We start from the raw sequence: 17,295 nt of genomic DNA on the forward strand, positions 1-17,295 counted from the left end.
GACACAGAGATATAGTATTCCATAGATGTGTGGGTTAAATGCAGCTGCTTTCAGGAGGTGGACACTGACACCATAAAAAATGTTGAAGGCGTTCTGACGATAATCCCACCCCTAATAGCCATGCCTCAGCTTATAGTTAGTGTCCTAGACGATTAAATGCTTTTTCCTCAGCTCTGATGGGGAAAAACCTACACTTTGCTGTTTTTCTCTAACAACAACATTCTTGGTGCTAAGTGGATGTTTTTTCTAGTCAATCAGGATTTTTATTAGGGTGCTTGAGATGGTTTTTAAATAGTAGGTATCCAGATCGTCTAATCCTTGGCATAGCCTTGGAGGCCATACCCTAAACAAGCTGGACAGCAGATTGTGAGGCCTGGCTGGAGGGTGACTTTTGGGCTCTGCACTCTGCCATTGGTGGTTTCCAGACTCTTTGTCCATGTCAGCAGCCGAGCACTCAGATTCAGAGAAATAGGCACAGTCTTTGGTGTGAATCTGTCTCCAAAGATTCACTCTAAGTAAGCCCATGTACAGGGCGAAGATATAATGGAATGTGACCTTTGGGCACTAGGCTCTGAATTATGGGTATTACAGCTTTCCAAACCTGTGGGTACTGTGTCAGTTGCAGAGTTCTCCACTTCTCCAGTTTTGGAGCAGTGGTACAACCCTCGGTATACCCAGTCTCTATTGTTTCCCTCTGACGCAGGCATCTTGGTAAATGCGATCTTCGCTATAATCTGGTTAATGCTGTATTCTAGACGATACCTATAGGAGTTCAATATGCTGATACAGATATAGACTCCTCTGTGACTTATACCAGTGTTTGTCAACAAGGATGCCACAGTTGAAAAACACTGACCCAGTTTGCCCTGGATCAGCATCATGAGTTGCCATCGCATGAGTGGGTCGGCCACCCACAACATATCAACTGATGACGCTCTAGGGCCAGGTTGCATGGTGTCAGTTGCTATGGTGATGGCAGCCAACTCTAATCCAGGGCAGGTGGCATGCAGGGCTGCCCCCAGTATTCAAAGACAGAAGTCTGCCTCGTCCACCTCTCATCCTCTGCTGGAGAAAAAATTAGAGTTTTAATGTGGAGATGAGACATTGTGGTTGGAGGGTCTGATCATAGGGAGGCTCCAATGTGATAGTGTCATCTCTACTCTTCAGTGTAACAAACACTATCCTATTTACCCTCTATAGAATTGTGGATACAATTTGTCATTCATGGGAATGACATTTGTGCCCTAAGGAATCCGACATTCCCTAAGGTCAATGATTATGTATCCTAGGCACCAGCCTTTTCTTACAAATTTTCTTGTTTTTTTGTTTACCATCTTTGCTTCTGTTCTAGGTTTTCATTCACCATATGTTGTTTCCTTATGTGATTGCTTGGCTCTCCTCTACTTTATCATTAAGGCCCTGGTGCCCAACCTGTGGCCCTTTGGTATAAAATGTGCAGCCTTTGGACCTCAGCATTCTGTAGTGGGAACATTGATTAGGGTAATGGCATTGGTCTCTACTAACCTCAAGTAACATGTTCTCAGTTTCATATTGTTTTCTTTCCAAAAATGTAGCATGTCCATACTTTCTGACCCTCATTTACTCTATTGGGTCTGCAGTTTCTGACAGTCTTCTCAAGCATTATATATATTGAACATCAAATGCCACCCTTTGATGTCAAGGGCTGCATTTAAGGGCCCCTTTTTCTCATAAGTTGAAAACCACTGCATTAAAGTGGATGTAAACCCAATGTCATCCTTTCTAAACTATTGCCATAGGGGTTATCTATAAGGATATACATGCCTCCTGTATGTATCTTCACCTGTCAAATGTCTCCCCTCTGTCTGTTATGAGAGCCGAAAAACTGCATATTCTGTGGGTGGGTCTGTTGTCTGGAGCTCAGTGGGTGGAGTCGTGATGTCAGTAGACTCCCCGCCCACCTCTACACTCCCCTTGTCAATATGCATTTTCTCCTGTGTATTTCTTACACTGAACTTCTGCTATGATCTCTAACATCCAGTGAAAAGGCAGGAAAGTAACCACATGACTTCAGCATGCCAAATCATGCTGAGGTGTGGAACAGCCAATCCTTGCAGAGCTGCTGAAGAAAGGAGTGGGGGTGGAAATAATGCCTGTGTCTTAGGCTAGTGCACGAGATATGTAAATCACCTGTCACTGGCAGCAAGGGGGAGGATTTGACAAAGTTTTTCTCTGTCAAGATTTATCTCACTGAACAATAAAAGAGGATTGCTCAGAGATGGATTAACTCTTTGTAGCAAGACTGGGCTCAAATGATAGGAAATCTTATACTCTACATTATGACATAAAAAGAAAAATTTTTCGGGTTTACATCCACTTTAAAATCTACATACGTCTCCCTCTATTGGTGTTGCCTATCTGGTTCTGGAATATCAAATTCATTATTGACAAAACTAAAGCACAATCTTTAGGGAGGTTATATTGGGTGGGCTCCCAATGCCTTTACTGTTGCAAGTGCCCATCTCCTGTAGGCAGCAGTATAAAACCCACATTTCTATGATTTACCCCTTTGCCCCTGTGTAAGTGCAAATGTACTTAAGTGCTGCTTTTTTTTTTTTTTTTTCCTAATTGGGAGCCATAGTTCTGCTTTAAATCCAACTTAGGCAGAAGTCAAGTCCCTGTGCATGACACTTCTGGGTTTCAGGAGATACTCAGATACACTTTGATCACACTTTGGTGATTTGAGTATCATCAATGGCATTTGCAGCCAATATAGAGAATTTGTACACTGGTAGTACTGTTTTTTTTTGGTTTTTTTTTGGTCCCTTGAGCTCGCTTGTGCCACCCAGCATGGGCTGCAGGGGAGAGAGTGCCCCGAGAACAGCCGGTAAAGCTCTAAAGCTGTGATGTCACCCATAGGCTTCAATGGCCTATCCATTGTCGGTGCTCCCTCCTCTCCGTGCAGCTGCGCTGGCTGACAGAGCTGGATCATATGATCGGACCAGAGCGGGCTGAAAATGAGGTAAGTATATGAACCTTTCTTACAGTTAGCATAGGTGTTAGGAGGGGGGATGTTAAATTTTTAGACTAATCAGCTGTAAGATGGAACTATACTTTAATATATCTGTTAAGCATGCTTAAAAGTTAGACCCCATACAAACCATTAGATTTTCGGCAGATTTTTGTCTTCAGATTTACCAAAACCATATAATATGAGGTCAAACCTTAAGAGTTTCAATTTGTATGCAATCAGACAGGCCCTTGCATTACATGGTTTTGGTAAATCTGAAGACAAAAATCTGCAGAAAATCTAATAGTGTATATGGGGTCTAAGTGTCAACAATGTGATTGTAGTATTCTCTGTAGAGCAATTTTGATCCTGCTTTAAGTCCAACTTTATTTTGCCTACCATAAGTTATCCATGCTTACGTTCCCCACACTCTCCCGTCTCCCCATATAAGCGCCAAGGTAAATTTCCTCCTACACGTGGCTATGCACACTTTTCTAAATGATTGGTCACATAGACAGTGATCACTGTTTTTATGAGTGGCAGAGTGGATGACTCATTGCTTATCCTACAAACGAGAAGCTTTGTTTGTGAGCAAGCACGGGAAAAGTGCAGGCCCTGCCTACAAAGCATTCTATGCAATAAACAGGCTACTTTGCCTAGCATGGACTATAAAGTTTTGTGAACAATAATGGTCTTATAGTAAAGGAGGGCATATATGCAACCAATATATATTATGGTATCAAATTTTTTTCAAGACTTTTCTTCTGCTGCTATGTTTCATTTTTATAACCTCACTCAGCATGTTCAGAGATACCAATTAACTAAGTTAAGCCTTTAGTAAATTATGTCAGAAGGTTTATTTACCAGCACATAAAACAAAACCCCAGTCTGTCAGCTACAGATAGGTAGCATGTAACTCCGCTATTTGTTTCCTTGATTGGCTGCATCCTAAACATTCTCTTGAAAAGGTCACAGTCATCCTGCATAGACATAAGACAACATAATTGATCTGTTTAATGGGTTAAATAAAGGTGGTCGATGGCTGGTTTTAACAATAGATGCTTGTAAGCAATTAGTATCAAAATAACCTCTTACTGTACGGAACATTGGCTAGAATATACAAAACATTGCCTGCTCAGTGTTGGGGGTTAAAATGTCTACCTAAACTTAGAGCTTCCTGCATGACCTTAGGAGCAGTGAGAGAGGAGACATTTTCTTTGAAATGAGTGGAAAGTACATTTCTAGCTCATAGAATACTTACAGGGAGCCTTTTAGATCCAAAGGTAATGTCAATCATCTGTTGTTCTTGGTAAATCGACATTCCAGATTTCAAATAAAAAGTCAATAAGTATTTGGTGAGGATGGATTTTATTCTTTCTCTACAGTAACATTTGTTTTTTAAGCTGTCAGATTTGGACTACTTAGACTAATCAGTGAGCTGTGCCTTTGTTTAAAATTGTTATCCAAATAAAATGGAATTCTGCATCTGCTTTGAATAGTGGCATGATGGACTCCTACCTCCAGAACCACCTCATAATTGGCACCATGATGTTTACCCGGCTATTGCTTGGTGAGCCTAAATATTTTTTGCAGATGTATATATTCATAGAATGTTCCTTGCCACAAGTCCAGACACTCTTCTAATCAAAGTGATAGACACAAGAAAAGCAACCTTGCAGAAAAGAAGAGAGATGTCCCAAAAAGGTTCAAATGGTGGCCTCTGATGGACTGACAACACCATATTGAGTTCCCACAGAGTCAGTGGAGCGTGCATTGGTGAGCAAAAATTGAAAAATCTTTCTGTAATGAGAATAACTGGTTTGCGTTCTCTAACAGAGGAAGCAGGAGTTTCAGATGCATAAATCAGGCTGAACTGATTTCATGGAGTGACTAGGCCAATGGCCCTCTTCTCCTATCATCAGGACCCACTAACAGGCCAGATTTTAATTATGGCCTTGGGGAGATGCAGACTGGAATACTATAATCACTGAGCAGCAAATTATATCACCTGTGATGTATTTCAGTTATTTTGCAAACCTGGCCTGAGGACAGGAGTTAAGAACCACTGGACTATGGCATTTACTCTGAAGGGTGGGACACAAACCTGTCCAGTTTGTGGTAGAGTCTGGATCCCAGTAGGTCTATGTCCCCAACCCCCTTCAGAGACAAAGTGAAAAAAATACCTGCTTGTGGCTTAGGAGATTTGCTTACCAGTTTATCACCAAATGCATGTAGCGCTGATGAGGCAGAAAAATGTGAATGTGGGGGGTAAACAGCCATGTTTTCAATCACAGTTTGGAATTCCCCCCCGATGGAGATAAGCAGCCAATAACCACGCAAGTTCTCTACGGAACTTTTGAATATACAGAAACTTGTTCAAGTGCTTTAGATCCAGAAAGGGCCACGCATCGCTGTTGGACTTGGGTATCATGAAAAGGTTGGAATATGATCTCTTTGGAGTACAACTGGCCCAGTGCAGTAAACAGGACTGCTTATTTGTTGGATGTAGCAGGTATATCTGACAGTAGGAAGTGTGGAGCAAGCCACAAAACTCCAGCTTGTATCCTTTGGAGACAATGTGATATCTTGGATCGTCTCAGCTGCAAAGGCCACTAGACCTCACCCTGAAAGGCTTCCAAAAGTAGGCTTTCTGGTTAGATCCCAAGTTCTGAAAAGAAACATTCTTGGCTCCAGACGAAGATGGGTTTTTCTCTGAAGATTTCTACTGCTACTTTAGAGATAAGTGTCTGTCCCCCCAAGGTAGTTGCAAAAGAGGAATTCACCAGTGCCCAGAGCAATTTCTGGCAAAAGAGGTCTGCTGACCAGCATTTTACCCCAAGCACTCACCTTATATGAAACCAACATTATTCCCAGGCAAGAGAGTTATGTGACAGAATATCCCAACGCATCCACATGGAAGCATAATGTCCCTGGAAAAAAACTCCAAGAGCTGTCTAGCTGAAGACCCTGACTTAAGGGCCCCAGGTTCCTTAGCCATGCACTTTGCCCGTACCAGCAAAAGCAGGCAAACTCCCATGGGTGCAATAGCAGGGTTTCACTTGCCAAGAAAACAAAAACAAGTATGCAGTGTACTTAATCACTGGTACACTAACCACTGGAACTGTCAGTGTTATTATTTAAATAAGACACTGGTCCATCGGCAGGACTGCCAACATTTTTGCAGAAGTTGTCCTGCAACAGATATTGCTGCATGAGAATGCATAAAAAAGGATTCAGCTGGTTTGTACGTTTTCCAAGGCTCTAACGCTGTCACCTTAGGCCTAGAGGTTGCAGGCAGTGACTGCTTCAGATTCTTACAGACCACCTCTGTGAAGAAGTTCTCCTTAATGGTTGGAGTTTGGGAAATGTTTGAGACGGAAGTTTCCTCTGAGGAGGGCACTCTGGCCTCAGAGGTGTCCGATTCCCTAAACCCTTTCTCCTATTCTTCCAACCATAGAATGGATGGGATAGAAAACTCACAAGGCAGCTCCTGTGGTGAAGGAGACCTAGACCATTTACAGCTGTCCCGTTGTGATGACAGAGGCCTAGACTGTTTACAGTTGCCCCGCTGTAATACCTTACAGACACCTGCACCAGCACAGTAAAGAAAGCTTAAGAAAATCCCCCCTTGGCTACAAAGACACCTTCGGAAGGACAGACATTGATTCAGGGCCAGAGGTGATTTGTTTGCCTCCAGATTCCTCCCCCCCCCCCCCCCCCGAGTCATATTCACTATGTTCCCTGTGCCCATCAGTGCATGGTACCTGCAGTACCAGATTAAAGGATGGGGTGGGGTGGCCTCCCAGTATCCCACCACCTGGAGGCCCACGGTTGCAATATGGCCTGTGCTGTCTGTTGTCCTGTGTGGTCAGTGTCCCAGTCAGGGAAGGGCAGGTTTTGCTCCAATTTGGACACACCTGCACAGTAAAGTGGATGGCCATGTGTGCACAGGAGGCAATAGGTTACATCTGTGCATGTACCCTCTAGCACCACAGGCTGGGTGGTGAGTGCATGCCCAGTGTCCAAGATACCCAGAGACTGGTCAGAGATAGCGTAGGCCCAGAAAGCCTAGTACAGTGCAAAATTGTGACACCCTCTGGTTGCTGTATGCAGCTCCCACACAAGACAGGGAAGCGTCACAGCCTGAGGGGGGAACTCAGTAGGACCCCACATTTTAGGGGCAACTTATCTGGAGGTCAGCTCAATCTTCACCTATCCATGGTGCAAGTAGCAGCTTACAAGCCATTCCCATTCTTCTTCCAGGGTTCTGGATATAAACCCTCCAGGAACAGAAATAACTTAAATTGGGATTGATCTGGATAACTGCACCTGCTTGCTGCTCTTCAGAACTGAGGCTCAGCAGCAGGATGCAATTGTAAGAAAATTTTGCATATTAAAGGAAAAAAACTCTCAGCAGTAAGACAGGTCAACACTAACGAAAAAACTGAGGCAATGTGGAGAGGGGTAGAGGGGGAGGGGTCGTGCAGGGCTAACTCAAGCTCTTTGCCAGTGTCCAATTAGCTGGAGGTGGAGCATAACCCAATGGTCTAAGAATTGACTCCCCTGTGTCCTGTAACAAGCCAAGAATACAAGGCTTCCACTGATTGGCTGAAGTAGAGACCGTGACATTGCCCAACCAACCACCTCAGCCAATCAAAGGAACCCTTGTATTCATTCATAAAAATATGAGCTTTCTTGTGAATGGCTAAGCAGTACTCAGCATGACACAATTTTGTTCTGGCCATCAACGGGAAGTCCCTGTACAACTGCCAGGACACAGTGCTGTATACAGTATGTAGCTGATGCTATATACAGTTTATACAGCTCTGACAGCGGCCACATCTATCAGTAATGGAAATGTATATTGACTAAACACAGAAGGCATGTTTATCCTTACTTGATTCTTGGTTTGATTTTAGATTTATTTTAGATCTGTTCAGGCTTCTGTCTCCTTGTGCAGGGTGACTGGTCTTGTACCTGCCCCCACTGTGGCAGACTGTAGTGGGTGGAGCTACTGGGTCCCTCCCATAGCTCTGCTGTCTGCCCTGGCAGTGATGAGATCAACACTACTTTTACAAGGTGATATCTGGATTTACAAAGGCATTTGGTGCAAACAAAGTGGATTTATATCCTTACGTTTTTAACCACTTGCCCTCCAGAATATTTACCCCACTTCCTGCCCAGGCCATTTTTTTTGCGATACGGCACTGTGTTACTTTAACTGACAATTGCGCGGCCATGCGATGCTGGACCCAAATAAAATTGATGCCCTTTTTTTGGTGGTATATGCATTTTTTTTATTTTGAAAGAAAAAAACAATATTTTTTACTTTCTCCTATAAAACCTATCCAATAAAACATGTAAAAAATCAGATTTCTTCATCAGTTTAGGCCAATATGTATTCTGCTACAAAATTTTGGTAAAAAAAAATCCAAGTAAGCGTATAAAGTTATAGTGTCTACAAATGATTGTATATATTTATGAAATTTTTATTTTGCATTAGTAATGACTTAAAGCAGGACTGCGATATTGCGGCAGACAAAACGGACACTTGACACTTTTTTTGGGGGAACCAGTGCCCAATACAGTGATCAGTGCTAAAAAAATATGCACAGTCACTGTACTAATGATACTGGCTGGGAAGGGGTTAACAGGGGCAATCAAAGGGTTAAATGTGTGCCTGACCAGTGTTTTACTACTGTATGGGGGGTGATTGTACTAGTGGAAGGCAAAGATCCGTGTTCCTGCTTTGCATCCGGAAATGCAGGATCACATATACATATACAATTGTGCTCAAAACTTTGCATACCCTGGCAGAAATTGTGGCATTAATATTGAAAATATGACTGATCATGCCAAAAAACTGTTTTTTATTTAAGGATAGCAATCACATGAAGCCATTTATTATCACACAGTTTTTGGGATCCTTTGTTAAATAGTAATGATAACAGAAATTACCCAAATGGCCCTGATTAAAAGTTTCCATACCCTGGAATGTTTGGCCTTGGTACAGACACAGAAGGTGGCACACACAGGTAAAAATGGCAATTAAAGGTTAATTTCCCACATGTGTGGCTTTTTAAATTACAATTAGTGTCTGTGTATAAATAGTCAATGAGTTTGTTAGCTCTCACATGGATGCACTAATCAGGCTAGACACTGAGCCATGAGGAGGTAAAAAAGAACAGTCAAAAGACCTGCATAACAAGGTAATGAAACTTTGCAAAGATGGAAAAGGATATAAAAAGACATCCAAAGCCTTGAATATGCCAGTCAGTATTGTTCAATCACTTATTAAGTGGACATTTTGGGGATCTCTTGTTACCAAGCCAAGGTCAGGTATATCGAGAAAGATTTCAGGGTATGTACTTTTGGGCCATTTGGGTTATTTTTGTTATTATGATTTAAAAAGGATCCAAAAAACTATGTGATAATAAGTGGCTTCATGTGATTGCTATCCTTAAATAAAAGACAGGTTTTTTGGCATGATCAGTCATATTTTCAATAATAATTCCAAAATGTCACAATTTCTGCCAGGGTGTGCAAACTTTTGAGCATGACTGTGTCTGTGTTGGGGTGTGTGTATGTATGTATGTATGTATGTATATATATATATGTATGTGTATATATATATATATATATATATACATACAGTGGGGACGGAAAGTATTCAGACCCCCTTAAATTTTCCACTCTTTGTTATATTGCAGCCATTTTCTAAAATCATTTAAGTCCATTTTTTCCCTCAATGTACACACAGCACCCCATATTGACAGAAAAACACAGAATTGTAGACATTTTTGCAGATTTATTAAAAAAAGAAAAACGGAAATATCACATGGTCCTAAGTATTCAGACCCTTTGCTGTGACACTCATATATTTAACTCAGGTGCTGTCCATTTCTTCTGATCATCCTTGAGATGGTTCTACACCTTCATTTGAGTACTTGTGAGTACACCCCTCACATTTTTGTAAATATTTTGCTATATCTTTTCATGTGACAACACTGAAGAAATGACACTTTGCTACAATGTAAAGTAGTGAGTGTACAGCTTGTATAACAGTGTAAATTTGCTGTCCCCTCAAAATAACTCAACACTCAGCCATTAATGTCTAAACCTCTGGTAACAAAAGTGAGTACACCCCTAATTGAAAATGTCCAAATTCAGCCCAAAGTGTTAATCTTTTGTGTGGCCACCATTATTTTCCAACACTGCCTTAACCTTCTTGGGCATGGAGTTCTCCAGAGTCCTCTTCCCCTCCTCCATGACGACATCACAGAGCTGATGGATGTTAGAGATCTTGCGTTCCTCAACCTTCCGTTTGAGGATGCTCAATTGGACATGCTTGGCCAGTCCATCACCTTTTACCCTCAGCTTCTTTAGCAAGGCAGTGGTTGTCTTGGAGGTGTGTTTGGGGTCGGTATCATGTTGGAATACTGCCCTGTGGCCCAGTCTCCAAAGGGAGGTGATCATGCTCTGCTTCAGTATGTCACAGTACATGTTGGCATTCATGGTTCCCTCAATGAACTGTAGCTCCCCAGTGCTGGCAGCACTCATGCAGCCCCAGACTTTGGACACTCCACCACCATCATGCTTGACTGTAGGCAAGACACACTTGTCTTTGTACTCCTCACCTGGTTGCTGCCACACACGCTTGACACCATCTGAACCAAATAAATTTATCTTGGTCTCATCAGACAACAGGACATGGTTCCAGTAATCCATGTACTTAGTCTGCTTGTCTTCAGCAAACTGCAGGCTTTCTTGTCCATCATCTTTAGAAGAGGCTTCCTTCTGGGACGACAGCCATGCAGACCATTTGATGCAGTGTGCAGCGTATGGTCTGAGCACTGACAGGCTGTCCCCCCACCCCTTCTACCTCTGCAGCAATGCTGGCAGCACTCATACATCTATTTCCCAAAGACAACCTCTGGATATGATGCTGAGCACGTGCACTCAGCTTCTTTGGTCGACCAAGACGAGGCCTGTTCTAAATGGAACCTGTCCTGTTAAACCGCTGTATGGTCTTGGCCACTGTGCTGCAGCTCAGTTTCAGGGTCTTGGCAAGGCCTAGGCCATCTTTATGTAGAGCAGGGGTAGGCAACCTTAAAGAGGTGGAGATCTATCTGAACAACATGGGAGAAGTTGCCTCCTCACTCCTGATTTAAACTACCGTATCGCAATCGTGCGCATTGCACACCAATCATGGATTTAAATCAGGTGGTAAGGAGTCTAGAAAATGTGGCGAGAGGTCAGCACCAAACAAAAAACATAACATGCAAACGTCCCAACATCCCTGGAAATAGTAAACAAAAAATTTATTGAGAATGGGACTTTAGAGGTACTTCATAGTCAAGACAGAACAATTGAATAATATAAAAATATAAATCATTTTTTCAAAAAACACAAAAAATTATAAAAATATGGCTACAGTTGCAATCATGGTCCTGGGTATACACACCTAACCTATCCCTGACCAAATGAGAGAACTGAAGTTACATATATGTTGTTCCTACGTCCTGAAATTTCAACATGTTTCGCCTGAACGGCTTCATCAGGAAAAGGACGGAGACATTCAAATAAATGTTAAAAGCAGCGAACTGTGCACAACCTTAACCAGTTACCAACCGGCCCATAGCCAAATGACGGCTGCAGGGCGGTTGGATAACTCTGGGAGGGCGTACAGTAATGTCCTCCCAGAATCCTGCTCTTGCGCGCCCCCTGGGGCATGCACCCAAGAACATCTGTGACCAGAGTCCAGCGTCCAGAGGATCGGATGGCAGCAGCGCTGTGGGCTGGATGTGTAGTGCTCACAGCACTGCTCTGTGACAATTGCTGTCACATCCATGGATCCATCCATCCATTCTCAGCCATCTCTCCATGCTCAGCAATACTCTGCAATACCCTGCACTACTCTGCCATACCCAGCCATACTCTGCCATACTCTGCAATACTCAGTGATACCCATACCCAGCCATACTCTGCAATACCCAGCCATACTCTGCAATACTCGGTGATACCCAGTCATACTCTACCATACCCAGCCATACTCAGCCATACCCAGCCATACTCGGCCATGCTCAGCCATACTCAGCTGTACTCGGCCTCTGTATGTGGCCAGGCTGTGGAAGTCTCACACGTGGTATCGCCGTACTCGGGAGGAGTAGGAGAATCTATTTCGGGGTGTCATTTTTGGTATGTACATGCTATGTGTTAGAAATATTGTATAAATGGACAACTTTGTGTTAAAAAAAAATGCATTTTAACCACTTCCTGTCTGCCGGCCGCCATAGGACGTCCTTGACTTTGTGCCGGAATATCTGAATTATGCCTGCAGCTATGATCATAGCGGCTGTTCCACTGCTTGATCGTTCTTACGGGAGGCGAGAGGGGACGTCCCCCCCCCTCCCGCCGCCCTCAGGTGCTTCTACCGACTTACCACTATGATCGAAGCCAGGATCTTTTTTTTTTTTATTTCAGGCTTCCCAGCCTAGAGGTGAGATGTGGGGTCTTATTGACCCCATATCTCACTGTAAAGAGGACCTGTCATGCCACATTCCTATTACAAGGGATGTTTATATTCTTTGTAATAGGAATAAAAGTGATCAAAAAATGTATTTTTTGGAAAAAAGTGTCAAACTAAAATAAATAAAGTAAAATGAACAATATTTTTTTTTTTTTCCCATTGTCCTCAAGTGCTCGCATGCAGAAGCGAACACATACTTAAGTCCCGCCCACATATGAAAATAATGTTCAAACCACACATGTGAGGTATCGCTGCGATCGGTAGAGCGAGAGCAATAATTTTGGCCCTAGACCTCCTCTGTAACTCACAACATGTAACCAGTAAAAAATTTTAAAGCGTCGCCTATGGGGATTTTTAAGTAGCGAAGTTTGGCGCCATTCCACGAGTGTGTGCAATTTTGAAGGGTGATATGTTAGGTATCTATTTACTCGGCATAACTTCATCTTTCACATTATGCAAAAACATTGGGCTAACTTTACTGTTTTGTTTTTTTTTAAACTAAAAAAACATATGTAATGTTTTGGGGTTCTATGTAATTTTCTAGCAAATGATGATTTTTACATGTAGGAGAGAAATGTCAGAATTGGCCTGGATGCTCCAGATTGCCTGAAGGTGCTCCGTGCATGTTGGGCCTCTGTATGTGGCCACGCTGTGTAAAAGTCTCACACATGTGGTATCGCCATACTCAGGAGTAATAGCAGAATGTGTTTTGGGGTGTAATTTGTTGTATGCATATGCTGTGTGTGATAAATAACCTGCTAATATGACAATTTTGTGAAAAAAAAAAACTCTTGATTTTGCAAAGAATTGTGAGAAAAAATGACAACTTCAAAAAACTCATCATGCATCTTTCTAAATACCTTGGAATGTCTTCTTTCCAAAGAGGGGTCATTTGGGGGGTATTTGTACTTTTCTGGCATGTTAGGGTCTCAAGAAATTAGAGCACCATAGCTTTTGGACTCTATAACTTTCACAAAGACCAAATAATATACACTGATTTGGGTTATTTTTACCAACGATATGTAGGGGTATAAATTTTGGCCAAAATATATGAAGAAAAATTACTAATTTGCAAAATTTTATAACAGAAACAAAGAAAAATGCATTTTTCTACAGAATGTTCTTTTTTTTTCTTTTATAGCGCAAAAAATAAAGAACCCAGCGGTGATTAAATACCACCAAAAGAAAGCTCTATTTGTGTGAAAATAAGGACAAAAATTTCATATAGGTACAGTGTTGCATGACTGAGTAATTGTCATTCAAAATGTGAGAGCACTGAAAGCTGAAAGTTGGTCTGGTTATTAAGGGGGTTTAAGTGCCCATTGGTTAATGGTAGGCCCTGGAGTGAGCGCAGCTGGGAGGAACCAAGACAGCCCCTCTGCCTGTATCCAAAACCGGTCCATAAAATGTCAGACTTCCCAAAACCTACCCGGGCGCTCATAAGTCATACGGATGGGATTTTAAGAGATCGATTTTAGCCATCTTTTCCATTTGGAAATTTGGCTTCCTGATCCCCTGCCATCCCTATGCATCTTTCCAGTACTGGCGTCTGGGAAAGATTGGAATAGTGTAAGAGTTAGTTACTCTGAGATTTTGTAGATGGCGTTAACTGATTTATACATAGTGCTCACAAAGCAATAGGAGTGTGATACTGCTGCACTTTTATCTCCTTGATCAAACTAAAAACCACATCTCTCCAGGGAAGTCTGACATTTTATGGACCGGTTTTGGATTTAGGCAGCGGGGCTGTCTTGGTTCCTCCCAGCTGCGCTCACTCCAGGACCTACCATTAAGGTTGTGCACAGTTCGCTGCTTTTAACATTTATTTGAATGCCTCCGTCCTTTTCCTGATAAAGCCGTTCCAGCGAAACATGTTGAAATTTTAGGACGTAGGAACAACATATGTGTAACTTCAGTTCTCTCATTTGGTCAGGGTTAGGTTAGGTGTGTATACCCAGGGCCATGATTGCAACTGTAGCCATATTTTTATCATTTTTTGTGTTTTTTGAATAAATGATTTATATTTTTATATTATTCAATTGTTCTGTCTTGAATATGAAGTACCTCTAAAGTCCCATTCTCAATACATTTTTCGTTTACAGGTGGTAAGGAGGTAACATATCGCCTCCTTGTCACCTGTCAAATACACTTTTCAGAGCGCCTTGTGCTCTTGTGCATGAACCCTTAGTTGCATTTGGGAGTGGCACCCTTAGAGCTCGTCAGTGCCGGGACAAGGTCCCCCAGCGCCTAGGGCGAACTTTTCAAACTGCGCCCCCCCCCCCCAATCACCTTGCCTACACATGATCATTATACCTACAATTGGAGTGCAGAAGTCAGGATTGGATAAATTACAAAGTGCAGGGAGCAAAAAGAGATGTGAGTGCAGGAGTCAGGAACAGGGTTTAATGTAAAATAATAAATTGGACCCTGCTTCTAGAGGATGCGGCTTTCACTGTGCTGGCTATTGGGTGAGGCTTAAAGGGATGCGCAGTGCAAGGGTTCAGTAGCAAGTGATGCAGATTTCAGACCTTTATGACTGTGGAAGGGGGGCATTCAGAAGATCCAAATGTTTTTAGGGTTGGGAGGGTCTACTTTAAAGTACTTTTGCTGTTTTTGTTCAGAATATCTACAATACTTTAGTGTGCATGAACTGGGGAGTGGTTCAGAAATATTAACCTGAAAAACAAAGGCTCCCACTCTGGATAAAGGAGCACATGAGGCACAGCAGACAGCAACACTATCAGTCTGGGGGGAGAGGGGAGTGTTCATTTATCTAACAGATTTAAATACACTAACAAATTGAAGTAAAACTCCAGTTCACACTTTATAATTTACTGTAACATATTTTTTCCCCTTTTTTAGTAAAAAGATTTTACCTAAATATATGCTGACCATTCTAAGCACCCCCCTGTCAGTGGTAAATGGTTTGTCTCATCTCGGTATCTGCAAGTGAGCTTGTTCTTTTGAAAAACAACAGACTTGCTGGCTGGATTACCAGATAAAAACAAAAGAAAGCCTAAAAAAGAAAACAAATGCAGCCATCACATCTAGGAATTGGTAACCTGCAATATAATAAATGTTTGTTTGTGGGTTTAATGCCGCTTTAATGTTTATTCCACACTTGTGACCATGTTGCTGGTGACAGGTTTGCTATTGAGAGCAGAGAAAGTCATCACCTGACATTGCTACCATGCTGACAGGCTAGTCCTGCTGTTGGCTAGTTGACACCAACAACTGGATCATAATTGTGACATAATGTACTTCAAGTCTGGTTTGCTAGGAGTTAGGTAATCCTGACAGTTTTATCTGTTACTATATTCCTGGTAGTTTCTAGGCCAATTTAGAACATACTGTTCATCACAAGCCTATGGAAAACAGGATCCACCATACCACACTTCAGCACACCTCTACTTTCTGCTGGCCTATTCCAAGTGAACCTGGGAAAGAGAACAAGGAGATCACACTCTGACATGGGGGACTCTGATTCCCAATGAGGTTTATGGCAAATAATGTGTTTGTACAGCTGGAATCTCCCAGCGCTGCCCCAGTCTGCACATACACAGAGCTCTGTACTTAGACCTCAGGACTTCTCCTCCATCTCTGCTGACAATGTGGGGGGCTGTAAGAGAAGCTCTGCCCCTGGACCTTTTCCTGTGCTTGCACTGAGCTGTAATTTAGAGGCAGGGCATGAATGAAGCAGGACACACTGACAGAGAGTTCAGGGGACCTGACTGCCATGTTTACACACACAGAGGAAAGAAACTTAGATTTTGGCTGGGATCCAAAATCATCAGGTTTACAGCACAGCCAGATAGAGTTTAGATTTCAGAATAGATCAGGTCTTACAGTTGCAGAAGACAGGTCAGAAACTATCCATCCATCCTCTCATCTTCACTCTGCCCTGTGCTGAGCTCTGATGTCTGCAGTGCTGGGCGGGAAGCAGTGATCGGGGCTGCAGTTTAGTGTTATCTTCTTGCTCCGCCCCCTGTAGAGAAGCTCTTCCTGTGACAGCCCCGATGGAGCTGGCCAGACTGAGAGGAACTCAAGCCCAGCCTGGGAGAGAGCGTCCCTCTAGCTTCTGAGATAGGACATGAATGTCACTCAGTGACAGTCACTGTACAGAGGAGGCAGCCAATGGGCGTGGGCGCATCGTTAGCCCCGCTTCTGGGCAGACTAAAGCAGCAACAGAGGATGCAGCACAGAGCGGTGTGAAAGCCTGACTATTCTGTGATTCTTATTACTGGCAACCCGGCGCCCCTCCCCCACTCCGCCCAGGGCAGACGCCCCTCCCGCCCCCCCCCCCCCTTGTACCAGTCCTGGGACTCGTTCACACGTAAAGTTGAGGAGTGGTAAAATCCTGCGGTTAAATCGCAGTTTTACCACCCCCTAGCCCTACCTGCTTTAGCTGCTGAAGCAGCAGCCAAAGGTGCACACATGCAGCAGCAGGATTTAAGCCCATTTTGTGGGTGCTACCGTCTGCCAATTACAACCTATTTAAGTAAATAGGGCCATTCTGCAAGTGCCTCGCAACTGAATGCTTCTGCAGTGTCCAAAGGGTTAAACCAGGTAGTGAGAAAGCAACACAACCCTGCCTGCTTTAACCCCTTGTTTGCTGTACTGCGCATGGCTGCAGGGCATTTGCAGAGTGGCCTCATTCACTTGAATGGGTCATGCTTGGCAGGTGCTGCACAGGTGTGGGTCGCTTTCAGAAAGTGCACAAAACCTGCAGGGTATAATAGAAGTATAAGCACTGCAAACCTGCAGGTACACTGCACTG

This window comes from Aquarana catesbeiana, linkage group LG03 (genome assembly GCF_042186555.1).
Source record: "Aquarana catesbeiana isolate 2022-GZ linkage group LG03, ASM4218655v1, whole genome shotgun sequence".
NCBI classification, from domain to species: Eukaryota; Metazoa; Chordata; class Amphibia; order Anura; family Ranidae; genus Aquarana; species Aquarana catesbeiana.